At 44.8% G+C, this 14,620-nt stretch overlaps 1 protein-coding gene across 1 annotated transcript in view; it reads right to left on the bottom strand.

The window, feature by feature from the left end:
- Positions 1–14,620, bottom strand: part of acap3a (ArfGAP with coiled-coil, ankyrin repeat and PH domains 3a) — a 114,205-nt gene that overhangs the window by 30,693 nt on the left and 68,892 nt on the right. The gene's annotated exons all lie outside the window — the stretch shown is intronic.

Below are 14,620 nucleotides of genomic sequence, written 5' to 3'. Positions count from 1 at the left end.
AAGCGGGCAAGGTTGAAGTAGTGGATTTTCTTACAGTCAAAGAGGAATCTGAATTGCATGCTTGTTTTGCTCTGTGTTACACCTGATGGAGGGAAAGAAGAGAAAGGAGAAAGGAGGACCCGAAAAGGCCAGAATGAAGAAGAAGCAGATGCTCGAGGAAAGTGCATCAAAATGGTAAAAAAAATTACGGATTTATTCTAAAACAACCAGGAGTCAACTAGTGATGCAGGTGAGTTGACAGGACACATTGTTACAAATTAGCATAACATTTGAGCTGAGTTCTTAGTCATATTTCCATTAAGTCCATACATTTTATTTGTGTAGTTGATATATGGGAGGTGGAGGGGATGGGTTGGGCCAGTACAGTCAGAAGTGTACTGGTGGATTTTTGTGTCTTACTCAGCCTCTGGTATCTGACGACACTACACAACTCAGTTTGTTCAGATAAAGCCACTCCTTAGTTCTTTAGCCAAGTTTAGTGTTCAAATTCAATTAGATCTGTCTCATAAGAACATCAGTGTCCTGCACAGCCCATGGATGAAGCCCCAAATTATTACAATTTGCTCAGTCCCTTTTTGAGTATGTTCAGGCCCTGAAAAGGGCCATTTATTTACTGGAAGAAGAAGAAGAAGAATTAGAGGTGATGCTAATTTTGTTGTCTAAGCCAGTTGCTGTTATGCAGTTAAAATGTTGCCTTATACAGCACTTCATACAACTATTCCTTACATTTGAAGAAGTCAAGCAACTTGCAACTGTTCAGCATTGTCACCGCTGAATAGTCATGTGAATTGTATATCAAGATGTGTTAATGCGGACAAAGATCATTTCAGAAGTCATGCTAAAATTAAGGTTTTTATTTAAGAAATGTTTGTTGTATTAGTAAAAATGTAGTCGTGTTTTTTACATTTAGGAGGACTGAAACTGACCATCATCCAAAATACATCCAAAAGTATATCAATGACCCAATAAGTACTTCAGTCAAATCTGAACAAAAAGCAATAATAATACAGCGTTAAATTTATACACTTCGAAACTGAATTCATCAATTCAATTGTACGTTTTAGTATTTTGTCTGTATTTATGATGGTTTCAGTCCTCCATATCTAGGTGGATTAAACAAAGGTGTCAATTAGTGAGCTTCATGTTGTTGCTAAGAGGATTTTGTTGGCTCTGGATGGAGCCAGGCCAGCCTCTTCCTCCGATCCGTGTCTTTATGTTAAACCCGTTGTCCACTCCCTGTAGCTTCACATTTAACTTATAAGCATGTATAAATGTATAAAGGGGAGAGTTGTTTTATTACTGGTGTTACTGACAGTGTTACTGACAGTTGTACATGTTCAGTATGAACATTTCATGTGTTCCCTTTTAATGACCATTCACAACGATGGGTCGGTGCAGAGCCCGCAACACTGCAGACGCAGCACCGATCCGCCCGTCAATCTCACATTCCATTCATCCCTCACTCGTGAACAAGACCCTGAGATACTTGAACTCCTCCACTTGGGGAAGGATCTCATTCCCGACCTGGAGAGAGCATTCCACCCTCTTCCGGCTGAGAACCATAGTCTCGGATTTGGAGGCGCTGATTCTCATCCCAGCAGCTTCACACTCGGCTGCGAATCGCTCCAGTGAGAGCTGAAGGTCACGGCCTGACGACGCTAACAGAACCACATCATCCGCAAAAAGCAGACCTGATTCTGAGGTTGCCAAATCGTACACCCTCAACGCCCTGGCGAGGGTATAGAGCTGGTCCACTGTTCCACGGCCAGGACGAAAACCACACTGCACCTCCTAAATCAGAGGCTCGACTATCCGACGGATCCTTCTCTTCAGTACCCCCGAATAGACCTTACCAGGTAGGTTGAAGAGTGTGATACCCCTATAGTAAAGAGGGGGACCACCACCCCGATCTGCCAGTCCAGAGGCAGTGTCCCCGATGTCCACGCGATGCTGCAGAGGCGTGTCAGCCAAGACAGCCCTACAACATCCAGAGCCCTGAGTAACTCAGGATGGACCTCATCCACCCCCGGGGCCTTGCCACCGAGAAGCTTTTTGACCACCTCGGCAACCTCAGCCCCAGAAATGGGAGGCCCCGTCTCTGCTTGGCATGTCGGTACCCATCAGCTGCTTCCTCCCAGTCACACCCCTCCAGCTTTCACTGTCATTGCCCACGTGAGCATTGAAGTCCCCCAGCAGAACGAGGGAGTCTCCGGTAGGAGCATTCTCTAGTGCCTCCCCCAGGGACTCCAAAAAGGGTGGGTACTCTGAACTGTTGTTTGGCGCATAAGCACAAACAACAGTCAGGAACTGTCTCCCTACCCGAAGGCGGAGGGAGGCTACCCTCTCGTCCATTGGGGTAAACCCCAATGTACAGGCACACAGCCGGGGGGCAATAAGTATGCCCACACCTGCTCTGCGCCTCTCACCACAACTCCAGAGTGGAAGAGAGTCCAACCCCTCTCAAGAGGACTGGTTCCAGAGCCCAAGCCATGTGTCGAGGTGAGTCCGACTATATCTAGCCAGAACCGCTCAGCCTCGCGCACCAGCTCTGGCTCCTTCCCCAACAGAGAGGTGACATTCCATGTCCCAAGAGCTAGCTTCAGTAGCCGAGGATCAGACCGCCAAGGCTGCTACCCATCTCACATGGCACCCGACCCCCTTGGCCCCTCCCACGGGTGGTGAGCCCGTCGGAAGGGGGACCCACGTCATGTGTTCCGACCGAGCCCCATGGGCACAGGCCTGGCCATCAGGCGCTTGCTGCCAGGCCCCACCCCTGGCCCTGGCTCCGGAGGGAGGCCCGGTGTCCCACATCCGGGCAAGGGATGACATTGTCCAAATTTATTTTTCATCATAAGGAGTCTTTTGAGCTGTTCTTTGTCTGGCATACCTGTTCCTACTAGGTTTTGCTTTTGTCTTCCAGCTTCCACACATACAGTAACTGTGAGACACTGGTATCCCAGGTGGGAATGGATTAATTCAGAGTGTGCATCCCTCCGCATGAGCAGACTTTATTTTGTTCATAAATCATGCAGAAAATGTACATTTAAAACCTAAAGACAGTATCACTTACATTACTTGTCTACTTTTTGTAAATACTATCAGCCACTAGATATGATATTTCACTGTTTTCCAACATTCACATTCAAGTTTCTATTTGCATATGTGCGTCAGTCTCCCCTAATTTCTAATATACATTATATTGCTAAAAGTCTTTTGCTCATCTGCCTTTAACTTAAGTGACATCCCATTCTTAATCTATAGGGTTTAATATGACGTCAGCCCACCCTGTGCAGCTATAACAGCTTCAACTCTTCTGGGCAAGCCTTCCACAGGGTTTAGGAGTGTGTTTATGGGAATTTCTGACTATTCTTCCACAAGCACATTTGTGATCCTGACACTGATGTTGGACGAGAAGGCCTGGCTCGCAGTCTCCGCTGTAATTAATCCCAAAGGTGTTCTATCAGGTTGTGGTCAGGACTCTGTGCAGGTCAGTCATGTTCTTCCACACCAAACTCACTTATCCATGTCTTTATGGATCTTACTTTGTGTACTGGTGTGCAGTCATGTTGGAACAGGAAGGAGCCACAAAGTTGGGAGCATGAAATTGTCCAATATCTCTTGGTATGCTGAAGACTTCATAGTTCCTTTCCCTTGAAATAAGGGGCCAACCCAAGGGGCCAAGCTCCTGAAAAACAACCCCACACCATAATCCTCCTTCCACCAAACTTTACAATTGGCGCAATGCAAAATACCGTTCTCTGATTGCATTGTAGAGAAGTGTGATTTTTCACTCCAGAGAACACGTCTCCACTGTTCTAGAGTCCAGTGGTGGCGTGCTTTGCACCACTGCATCCAATGCTTTGCATTGCACTTGGTGATATATGGCTTGGATGCAGCTGCTCGGCCATGGAAACCCATTCCATGAAGCTCTCTATGCACTGTTCTTGAGCTAATCTGAAGGCCACATGAAGTTTGGAGGTCTGTAGCGATTGACTCTGCAGAAAGCTGGTGACCTCTGCGCACTATGCGCCTCAGCATCCGCTGACCCCTCTTAGTCATTTTACATGGCCTACCACTTCATGACTAAGTTGCTGTCATTCCCAATCGCGTCTACTTTTTTTAATACCAGACAGTTGACTGTGGAATATTTGGTTGCGAGGAAATTTCACAACTGCACAGCTGGCATCCTACCACAGTACCACACTGGAATTCACTGAGCTCCTGAGAGTGATCCATTCTTTCACAAATGTTTGTAGAAACAGTTTGCATGCCTAGGTGCCTGAATCTATACACTTGGAAGTGCCATGGAAGTAATTGAAACACATGAATTCAATTATTTGGATGAGTGAGTGAATACTTTTGGCAATATAGTGTATGTTCAAGGAGTTAAACATGAGTCAATAATAATTTAAGTAAGAAAAAAAGAGCCATAATTGGCCTTCTTTGACAGGGCTGGTTTGTTCTGTTGTGAGAAATCAAACTGGTAAAAGCCATCAGGAAAATGGAGGGAAGCAATGGCCAAGTATTTTAAACCTTTCATGGATCCATGCATTTGGCTGTATACATACAGCCCACACTGAAACATATGTGATACTTTTATTTATTTTCTGGGTTTCAAAAGCATCCGAGCATGGCCGGGACAAGTGTCATTTAAAATTCTTGAAAGGGGAGAGTGATGCTGTAGTGTCGGGAGAGTGATGCTGTAGTGTCGCGAGATTGTGTGAGACTATCGGCAGATTCAAACAAGGCGCGCCTCAAATAGAGCAAACAATATAGTAAGATTATAATTACGCCAATAACTACTGTTTAAATAAATATATTATCGGGTGAAACAAAAACAAAACACTGGAGTACAGTGAAGAAAGCCTGGAGAGCCTCACGGATTTCATCGACGAGTGTTTTGACAGGATCGTCATGGGGAAAACTAACCAAACCCCATCTGCTAGCAGCAAGGCTTCAACCTCAAAGAGAAGTCGTAATGAAGAGTCACCCGGAGCGACGTCTCCAGCTGGTAATGATTCGACGGACATTTTAACATCGATCGATAACAAATTATCCAGCTTCGACGCCCGTATGTCTGTTAGAAATTCTACACAGAGAGTTCCAGGCATTACGGGAGTCGTTGGAGTTCAGCCAGCAACAGGTGCAGACGCTGGCTGCAGAAAACGCAGCCCTCAGAGGATCGGTGAAATCACTCACCGAAGGAATGAGCCGGATCTCTGATGAGAACAAGAGGATTAAAGAATCAATTATTGATCTCCAGGCTCGTAGTATGAGGGACAATCTGGTGTTTTCTGGAATCCCGGAGCAGGCAGACGAGGATCCTGAACTCGCAGTGAAAAACTTCATCCAAAATCAACTGAAACTTCCAGTAGATGTAGTGAAAAACTTTACTTTTCACCGAGTCCACCGCCTGGGAGGGAAGAGACCTGATGCCCGCCGACCGACCGATTGTGGCCAAGTTCGAGCATTTCCAACAGAAGGTCCAGGTGAAGGGCCGCGGCAGGGAGCTGAGAGGAAAGGACTTCAGCGTCAACGACCAGTTTCCCAAAGAAATCCTGGAAAGACGCAGGGTTCTGTTCCCCATCCGGAGAAAGTTCATGGAAGGAGGCTCCCGAGCTGTCATCGCGGTGGATAAGATATTCATCAACAGGCAGCTGTACCGCGACCAGGAAACCACTCCTTGGCTCTTCTAAACTCCAGGTGATCTGTATTCGTTAACTTGTATGAATCATTTCACTGTAGATGACATATAAGCAAGATGAAATAATCTATCCAATTCACAGTTATCTATCAAGGCAAAATATATAGCTCACTGCCAGTCTCACCAGCACAGGATATATGCAGTTCATATTTGTTTATTTGGGTATGTTTTTTTGTTTTTGTTTTTTCTATCTCACACTTCCACTCTTTCTTCCCCAACCCGCTGCGTTTCCACCTTAATAAGTAATGTTAACAAGCACGGCGCACATAGAGTTTTGAGCAGAGCACATAATCAAGTTCCACACAGCATCGACAGCGCAAGTACATATTGTAGCAAGCTCATACTGACAACTGAAACACCAACAATGGCATGTTCATGGAAGCATATATGCACACACGCACGGGATGATTTTAGCAAGCATCCAGCACTCACTGCGTTAGTCTGAGCATGTCCACACTGAGGTTTATCTCATGGAATGCGCATGGAGCTGGGTCCAGGAAGAAGAGATTAAAAATCTCCAATAAATTGAAGGATTTACAGGCGGACATTGTTTTATTACAGGTGATTCATTTATCAAAGACTGTAGCTAATGTTTTCACCACAGCACAGTTTCCTCATGTGTACTCAGCCTGTTACAACTCCAGACAAAGAGGTGTAGCCATTCTGATAAATAGAAGAGTCAATTTCACCGTAAACAACACAGTTATAGATCCAGAAGGTAGATTTCTAATAGTTAATTTATCTGTTCAAAATATGAATTTATGCATTGCAAATATATATGGTCCAAATGTGGATGACCCCTCATTTTTTCACTCCTTTTTCACTTCACTCTCTGATCACTCAGATAACACACTCATCATAGGAGGGGACTTTAACATGGTATTAGACTGGAGACAGGAGTAGATCGACTCAGTACTTCAGGAAGTCAGCGGAACTGGCAGTCCACGAATATTGTTAAACAGTATATGAAAGATTTTGGTCTTTGTGATGCTTGGCGCTCCCACCACCCCACTCTTAGAGAATAAACCTTCTTCTCACCGGTACACCACTCATATTCAAGAATAGATTATTTCTTAGTTAGCAGTTCCTTGATGAGGGATATTTCAGACACCAAAATCCACCCCATCACTATCAGTGATCACGCTCCAGTTTCTATCACACTGAAGAATAACAGAGTTACACCACCAGCTAGGAATTGGAGATTTAATACATCATTACTAAAAGACCCTGATTTTATTAATTATTTCAAAAGGGAATGGTCTGTATATTTAGAAAATAATGACCTGCGAGGAATGTCAGCTTGTACTCTCTGGGAAGCCGGAAAAGCAGTTATGAGAGGCAAAATAATCTCTTTTTCATCAAATAAGAAAAAGAGGGAAAGTTCAAGGATGTCAGATTTAGAACTCAGGATTAAATCATTAGAAATTGTCTACAGTACCTCCAAAGAGGAACACATACTGAATGAACTAAGAAAAGCTAAACTTGAATTAAACAAAATTATTGATAAACAAACACAGTTTCTGATACAAAGACTTCGCTTGGAGAACTTTGAGCACGGCAATAAATCTGGAAGGTTCCTAGCTAACCAACTAAAAAGAAACAAAGAGAAAACAACAATCACTTCTGTTAAAGACTCAAAAGGAAATGTCACCCATGACCCCGATGTAATCAACAATGCTTTTAGGGACTTCTATAAAACTTTATATTCATCACAAAATGATCCATCAGACAGTAACATAGATCAGTTTCTTAGTAATATCAACCTTCCAAAATTACAAACCGAACAGGCAATGGCTCTGGATTCACCTCTTTCAATAGGAGAACTCCATGAAGCCCTTCAACATATGCCTAGTAACCAGATGGTTTTCCAGCAGAGTTCTACAAAGAATTTTGGACTGTTTTGGCACCTATATTTCACAAAATGGTATTACAAGTTAAGCAGAATGGCAGAGTATCCCCACACATGAACTCTGCTAACATTATCTTGCTACAGAAACCAGGAAAAGACCCCATACTTCCATCCAGCTATCACCCAATATCACTAATAAATGCAGACCTCAAAATAATTTGTAAAGCCCTTGCCAAAAGAATGGAAAAAATAACTCCACTTATAATACATCCTGACCAGACAGGTTTTATAAAGGGTAGACACTCATCCACTAACACTCGCAGGCTAATTAATCTCATAGACTATTCTACCATCAACAATCTGGAAACCACAATAGTCTCTCTAGAGGCAGAAAAAGCATTTGATCGAGTGAACTGGAAATTTTTATTCGCAGCATTAAACAAATTTGGGTTTGGGTCACACTTCATCAACTAGATAAGGATATTATATAGCTCCCCAAATGCGTATGTCAGGACAAATGATCAAACCTCTCCAAGCTTCAGTCTGCAGAGAGGTACAAGACAGGGTTGCCCACTTTCTCCCTCACTTTTTGCTATTTTCATCGAACCTTTAGCAGCTGCTATCAGACAAGATAGAAATATTAAAGGCATCCAACCCCAAAATATTGAGCATAAAATAAGTCTTTATGCTGATGATGTTTTACTTTTCCTTCAGAACTCTCAAACGTCTCTCACTCACACGATCGCACTCATAAATAACTTCTCAGCACTTTCTGACTACTCTATCAATTGGTCTAAGACCACAGTTCTGCCCATTAACTGCAGAGTCCAGAATATACCTGCGATCACTTTACAGTCAGGAAATATTAGATATTTAGGCATAAACATTTCCTCCAGGCTCTCAGAGCTAACAAAGCTAAATTATGTGCAATTATTAAAGACAGTAGAGGACGATCTCTCTCGTTGGAAGTCCTTACCTATATCACTTATGGGGAGAGTTACAACCATTAAAATGATGATACTACCAAAAGTTAACTATTTGTTCTCAATGATCCCCATAAAACCATCTGCTACTTGGTTTAAGTCACTAGATTCATGCATCTCCAAATTTCTGTGGAAAAACAAACCACCACGTATTAGTTTAAAAGCCTTACAGAAGACCAAGGACTGTGGTGGATTAGATTTACCTCATTTTCAGCACTATTCCTTAGCCAATAGGTTACAGTATATATCAAAATGGTTTAAACCTAGCCCAATAGATGAACCATGGATAAATATAAAACAAGCATTGTGTGATAATCTGGAAATCTCTGACCTGCCACTTATTAGTCAAAATGTGTTTCAAAAGCATTAACATCAGCACCTCTCTGACAGCCTGGTGGGAATTTCTTAAAATAACAAAGTCTTCAATTGTCCCATGTAAGCTTACACCCATCTGGAACAATCCTGACATACTGCAAAACAAAAAAATGCTAAACTTTACTCTGTGGAAGATCAAAGTAATCAAACATCTGGAACATATAATCCAAAATGGAAATTTTATTTCATTTGATGAGCTCATATCACAACACGAGATAGGCAGCAATAAATTCCTAGAATATCAACAACTTAAGTCTATAATAACAAAGAAATATATCCTCCACCAACCAGACTTACAACTCCCGACTAGGGTAGCAGAATTTCTAAGCATCTGCACCCCAAAACTACTATCAAAAATATATAAATTATTGTCTAAGATAGATGACAAAATGTCTCTTCCATCCTCAAAATGGGAGGCAGGTTTATCCATCAGTTCTAGTCATAGCTTCTGGCCACAAATATGTTTGAACACCTTCAGAATGACTCGGAATCCTAATTTACAGCTCATTCAATACAAAATCCTTCATAGAACACACTATACAGGACAAAGGATGTTCAGGATGGGTCTAACACACTCAAACATCTGCTCACATTGCACAGATAACACACCTGATGATTATGCACACGCTTTGTGGTTTTGTGCGCCTGTCCAGAAGTTCTGTCTTGAAGTCTGTGAGGACCTATCAACATGGCTAAAGTGTAGCATCCCTGCATGCCCCACACCGTGCATACTGGGTGACTTAGACAACATCAACATGGAAATGAACTCAGCACACATGGTTCTCACAGTGTTATGTATCGCAAAGAAAACTACTCTCATGAACTGGAAAGCGAAGAACAATCTGTGTATTAACCAGTTTAGAAATTTTCTTTTAGATTATATTAGCATGGAAACAATGTCTGCCTCCTCAAAACATCAATTGGCTGAATTTCATTCTCTCTGGTCCCCTCTGATTAGCTTTATCACATAGTGGTGGTGGTGGGTTGCTGTCCCGTCGCTCTGGGCGGTCGGGTGTGTGCTGGGGGGGGCTGTGTGGCTTCGGGCGTGTGGTGGTCTCTCGGGTCGTGGAGGGCTGTGTCGGGCTTGGAGGGCAGTTTTGGGGGCTTGCGGGTGGGGCTGTCTTGCGGTGTGGGGCGGGGTCCCTTAGGGGCCTTGGGGTGGTGGCTGCTCTCTCTATGCCGGGTGGCCGGGCCGCTCTGGCGTGGGTGGTGGTGCTAGGCCTGGGCCCTGGTGGCTGGGCGCTGCCGGGGGGGTGGGGGGGTGTGGTGGGTGGGGTGCTGCCTGTGCCTGGGGGGGGGGCTGGGTTGCCCTGGACGCGCCACAGTATGGGTGGGTTGGTGCAGGTCCTGGTGCCAGGCTTGTTGCTCTGGGACCTCAAAGGTGTCCGCAGATGGTTGGTTTTTTTTCAGGGTGCTGGGGTGTGCGGTGGGGGGGGGGGGGGGGGGGGGGGGGGTGCTTTTCCCCTGTTGGGGGGGGCCTGGGGTATGGTGGGTCTCAGGCCCGGGCTGCTGCGACTGGTGTGACCGGGTGGTTTGTTTGTTTGTTTTTTGTAGAGGTCCTCCGGGGTGGGGTTGGGTTGAGTGGGGTGGGGCGGGATTGGTACCTTCTGGGGGTACAGTAGCTCCCGGAATATGGTCGTTGCAGGCCCCGAGCCTGGTGGACATCAGGCCCTCCTGCCCTGTGTTGGCTCCCAGGTAGCGGGGACGCCTATTGCAGCCAGTCCCTGGCTGCCCTCTCTGGGGGAGAGTAGCTCCCCCGGTGTATATCCCCATACCCCTCTCCCTTCTGGCTCCTGTACACAACACACACTCACACATCAAGTGTTTTGGGGGCGTGTGTGTTCGGTGGGGTGTAGTGGATGGGGCCACGTAGGTGGTCCCCTTTGGTTGCACTCTGCAGTTCCCCGCCCCTGTTTTAATTACACCTTAGACATTACTACTTAGCAAACACTCACACACACACATTAGGTCTTGGGGGGTGGTTACACTGAGTGGCATCTGGTGGGCGGGGCTCTTTGGGTATGTAGGCTGCCCAGAGTGCCGCGCTCCCAGTTCTACAAGTTTGGCTGCCCCTCAATTTTAATTGCTCACTATTAGAAAATATTGAAGAGCCAGAAGGGTGAGGGGAGGGGTCTTCTTCCCACACCCCTGCTTCCTGGTTGCTGCTCGGGGCGGGAGGGGCCAAGAGGATTAATTAATTGTTCTGCTGGTTCGGGGTCTGTGGTGGCTGGGGGGCTGCTGGCCCCCTGGTGTGCCCGCTGCACTACACCCCAGCGGAGTCGAGGGAGGGAGGACGTGTGGATGTATGGGACGTGAAAGTGTGTGTGGTAATGATTGGACATGGATCTGGGACTTGCTGTCGCCTGGCCTGCCTGTGCTTCTCCCGATGGGGGGGTGGCGTTGCCTCTCCCCGCTGCTCGCGACTTCACCCACCTGTGGGCACGTCTTGACTCCCAGGGCACTTGGCCAGGGGCGCTGGGGCAGGCGCTGACCCACTGTGTGGCTGTCTGGGGCGCTTGGCCCTCCTGGGTATTGGGTGGGGCCTCTGCCGGGGGGTTTGGGGGCGCTCGGGCTCCTGGGGCCCGGGTCCAGTGCACGGCCCGTGTCTGGGCGGCTGGGGCCTGGCGGGGTCGGTGGGCTGTTGCCACTGGCTCCCGGAGGGCCTCTGCCCTATGCTTATGGGGGCTCTGTCCGGGGGCTTCCTCTGCAGTCTTCTGGGTGGATGCGTGGTTGCCCCTGCAGTGGGCTTCCTGGGTTCTGTGCTCTGTGGGGACTGCTGGTGGCCTGGGTCTTGTGGCCCTCTCTGCCTGCTTCCAATTGCTTGGGGGAGCTGTGGATTGTGGCCCTGTACGCTTATACACTCATAACTAAGCACGGTTATCATGTAGGTCCTGTGCCATGGGTGTTGCATGTTCTCCCACACACACACACACACACACACACACACATTCATTAGTCCAGTAGCATGGTCGCTAAGTAGTTGATGTATTATCATGTCGTCTCAGGTCATCTATATCCACAGCTGTGTTGTATGCGATTGCCGCTTCTTGTGCTTGTTTTTGTTTGTTTGTGTGTTTGTTTTTTCTCTGCTTGTCTGCTTTCAGGTGCTCCTGGTGGCGCTAAGGCTGGATTCCCCTCAGAGGCCATGGATTGTTGTCTGTTTTGTTTTTTACAGGTGTAGCAGCTGGTTGTCTGGTTTTTGTTTCTATTTTTGTTCTGTTTCCTCTTCTTTCCTCTTCTTCTTTCCTTGTCCCCCGGTCCGGTTCAGTTCTATTACATGTCATATATTGTAAACAGAAATAAATAAATGGGCATCAAGGGGAGCTTTACATTTATAAAACTTCCCTTGGCAAAGCAAATCTGTTTGGCATCAAAGGTATTCAGACTACAATTCTGCTGCCATAATGCTGAACAGGACAAGGGGAAAAAATTAATAAATAAAAAGTAAAAAATAAAAAATAAAAAAAATAAAATTCTTGAAAGTCTGCTGCACAAGGGCAACAAAGCGTGCACAATGAGGGACATCCTTCTCAAGTAGCAGATACAACTTTCATAATTTATTATTTACGGAGGCGCCGCAGGAGTGCAACACATTTAAATGCACATTGCGTCTTTCCTGAAACAAAGAACGACCATGTACAGTAAAAGATGCCACTCCACATTGTTGTTTTGTCTCGGGGGGATCCCCCTCACCATGCCGCACTTGAACTTCCCTCCTCTGTTACTCATTACATCAAAGAAACAAAGAAAACCATTGACGGAGTCATATTAGTGTCAAGTCAAAGTTGCGGCACTAATGGATTGGAGGGAGGAGGAGGGGGAAACAGGAGGCTTAAGACCCAGCTGAGCATACAGTGGAAGAGGCCAGCTGGTCCCAGGCCAAACCACACTCTCTTATGACCTGTAAACTGTGACACACAAGCAAGACAAACAGGGGATCTGTCAGTCTGACAGAAAACGCTGACAGACAGATGGAGCTCCAGTAATACAAGATATGTACAAGATGACCAGCAATAGAAACAGAAAAACAACATATTACATTAACACAGCTAAAGCGCTCGTATAAATAAACTTATTAAAGACCTGCAAATAAAAAGGAACTCCTTATGAAATAAAGTAAAACACTAAAAACACACTGGAAAGTCTTAAAAATTACTTTGACTTCACTTCAGGTTCTATTCCTGAGAGTGTGAGGAAAAAAAAAAAAAAATAAATAAAAATTAAAGGGAAGCAAAACTTCCCCTTACATACGTTAAATGTTCAGTTGAGGACCTTCTTCTCTTGAATGAGAAAAAGGTCCTTCAATCTCCTTACGAATATAGGGGTTCTGCTGACAGTTGCAATCACATCCAGGGACATTTTACATTTCAATTTACTGCCAAACAGAAGCCAAGAAAAAATATTAAATAAAACTGAAGACTTTTTAATGCTTTTCACGGCTTTTTTTTTTAAGGGAACCTAAACCTGCACAGGAGCACCCATTCTGCCGCCGGCAGTCATGCACATCCATACTGGCCAACTCCCTGGCCTTAAGTAACACAGTCTGCAACATGTCAAGGTTATACAGGGCTACCCCAGTTATCCAGAAGCTAAATCTAACCCATGCCTGCACGAGTCCCCCATTAACCCTCCATCTGAGAAAGTGACCTCCCTCTCCACAAATAGGCAGGGAGCACAGACATAAACTTTGTGCATTTAGAAGCACAGAAGCACTCAGTGGTTCAAAGCTAATGGATTTCAAAGAGCTTCAGAGGGGCAGGGCAGTGGCTGAAGGTCAGAAGCCTTAAAGGTAGAGAGGGGAAACAACCCAGCAGGAACGCACGAGCTCCATTTCATAGAAGAGGAAAAAATTTAAAAACTCACTTTACGAAATGATTACGTCTGCAACCAGCCATGTTTTCCAATAAAGTAATAAAGATGCAAGACACTAAAATGGACTGAATTTCTGAAACACAAATCGGAATCTATGCCAGCAAAGTTTAACACCTCTTTTATAAAAAGAGGCGGATCGAGGCGCTGGCCATCCTTCCCGAGTCTGGTTCTGCCAGAGGTTTCTTCCTGTTAAAAGGGAGTCGTTCCTTTCCACAGTCGCCACAGGCATGCTCAGGACGGGAGATTGGACTGAAGACAAGTTTTGGTGCAATCTGTTGGTTTCCTTAGCTAGGATATTAATTTTTGAATTGGCTCTATATGAATTAATTGGATTATGATTACAATGAATTGAATTCCAATTGGCTTGAATTGGACTATATTACTTAAGTGCCTTGAGATGACAATTGTTGTAATCTGGCGCTATATAAATAAAATTGAATTGAATTGAATTAAAACTTGACATGAAGCCTTTATTTTATACAAAGCACCCTTAAAATAAAGCAGGAGTTGAAGTGACAACTCAAGGTTTCATTTATGATTAAAAAGTCACATACAAATGCTTTATAGAGGAAAACTATTTATTTTAAAACTTTTTTTTATTCATCTTAAACCCCTGATTCAACATTTAGTGACCATTTTCTTTGTAAAATGAAAAACATGTTTTCAAGAGGCCACGTCTACTGCTAAATACATGGATTATAATGCACAATAATATACTGTAGCTGTAAGCAGATATGATTTTTTGCCTCTAGTTGTCAATATTTTTGACGGGATGCTGGAATGCAAACAGACTTTCACTAACCCTGAAAATTTCCACATATTTATATATATTAAAAA

Source organism: Leuresthes tenuis, unplaced genomic scaffold (genome assembly GCF_036924035.1).
Source record: "Leuresthes tenuis unplaced genomic scaffold, fLeuTen1.0.hap1 SCAF_16, whole genome shotgun sequence".
Lineage (NCBI taxonomy): Eukaryota > Metazoa > Chordata > Actinopteri > Atheriniformes > Atherinopsidae > Leuresthes > Leuresthes tenuis.
The sequence above is the reverse complement of the archived record's forward strand: the minus strand, read 5'-3'. Positions and strand labels throughout refer to the sequence as shown.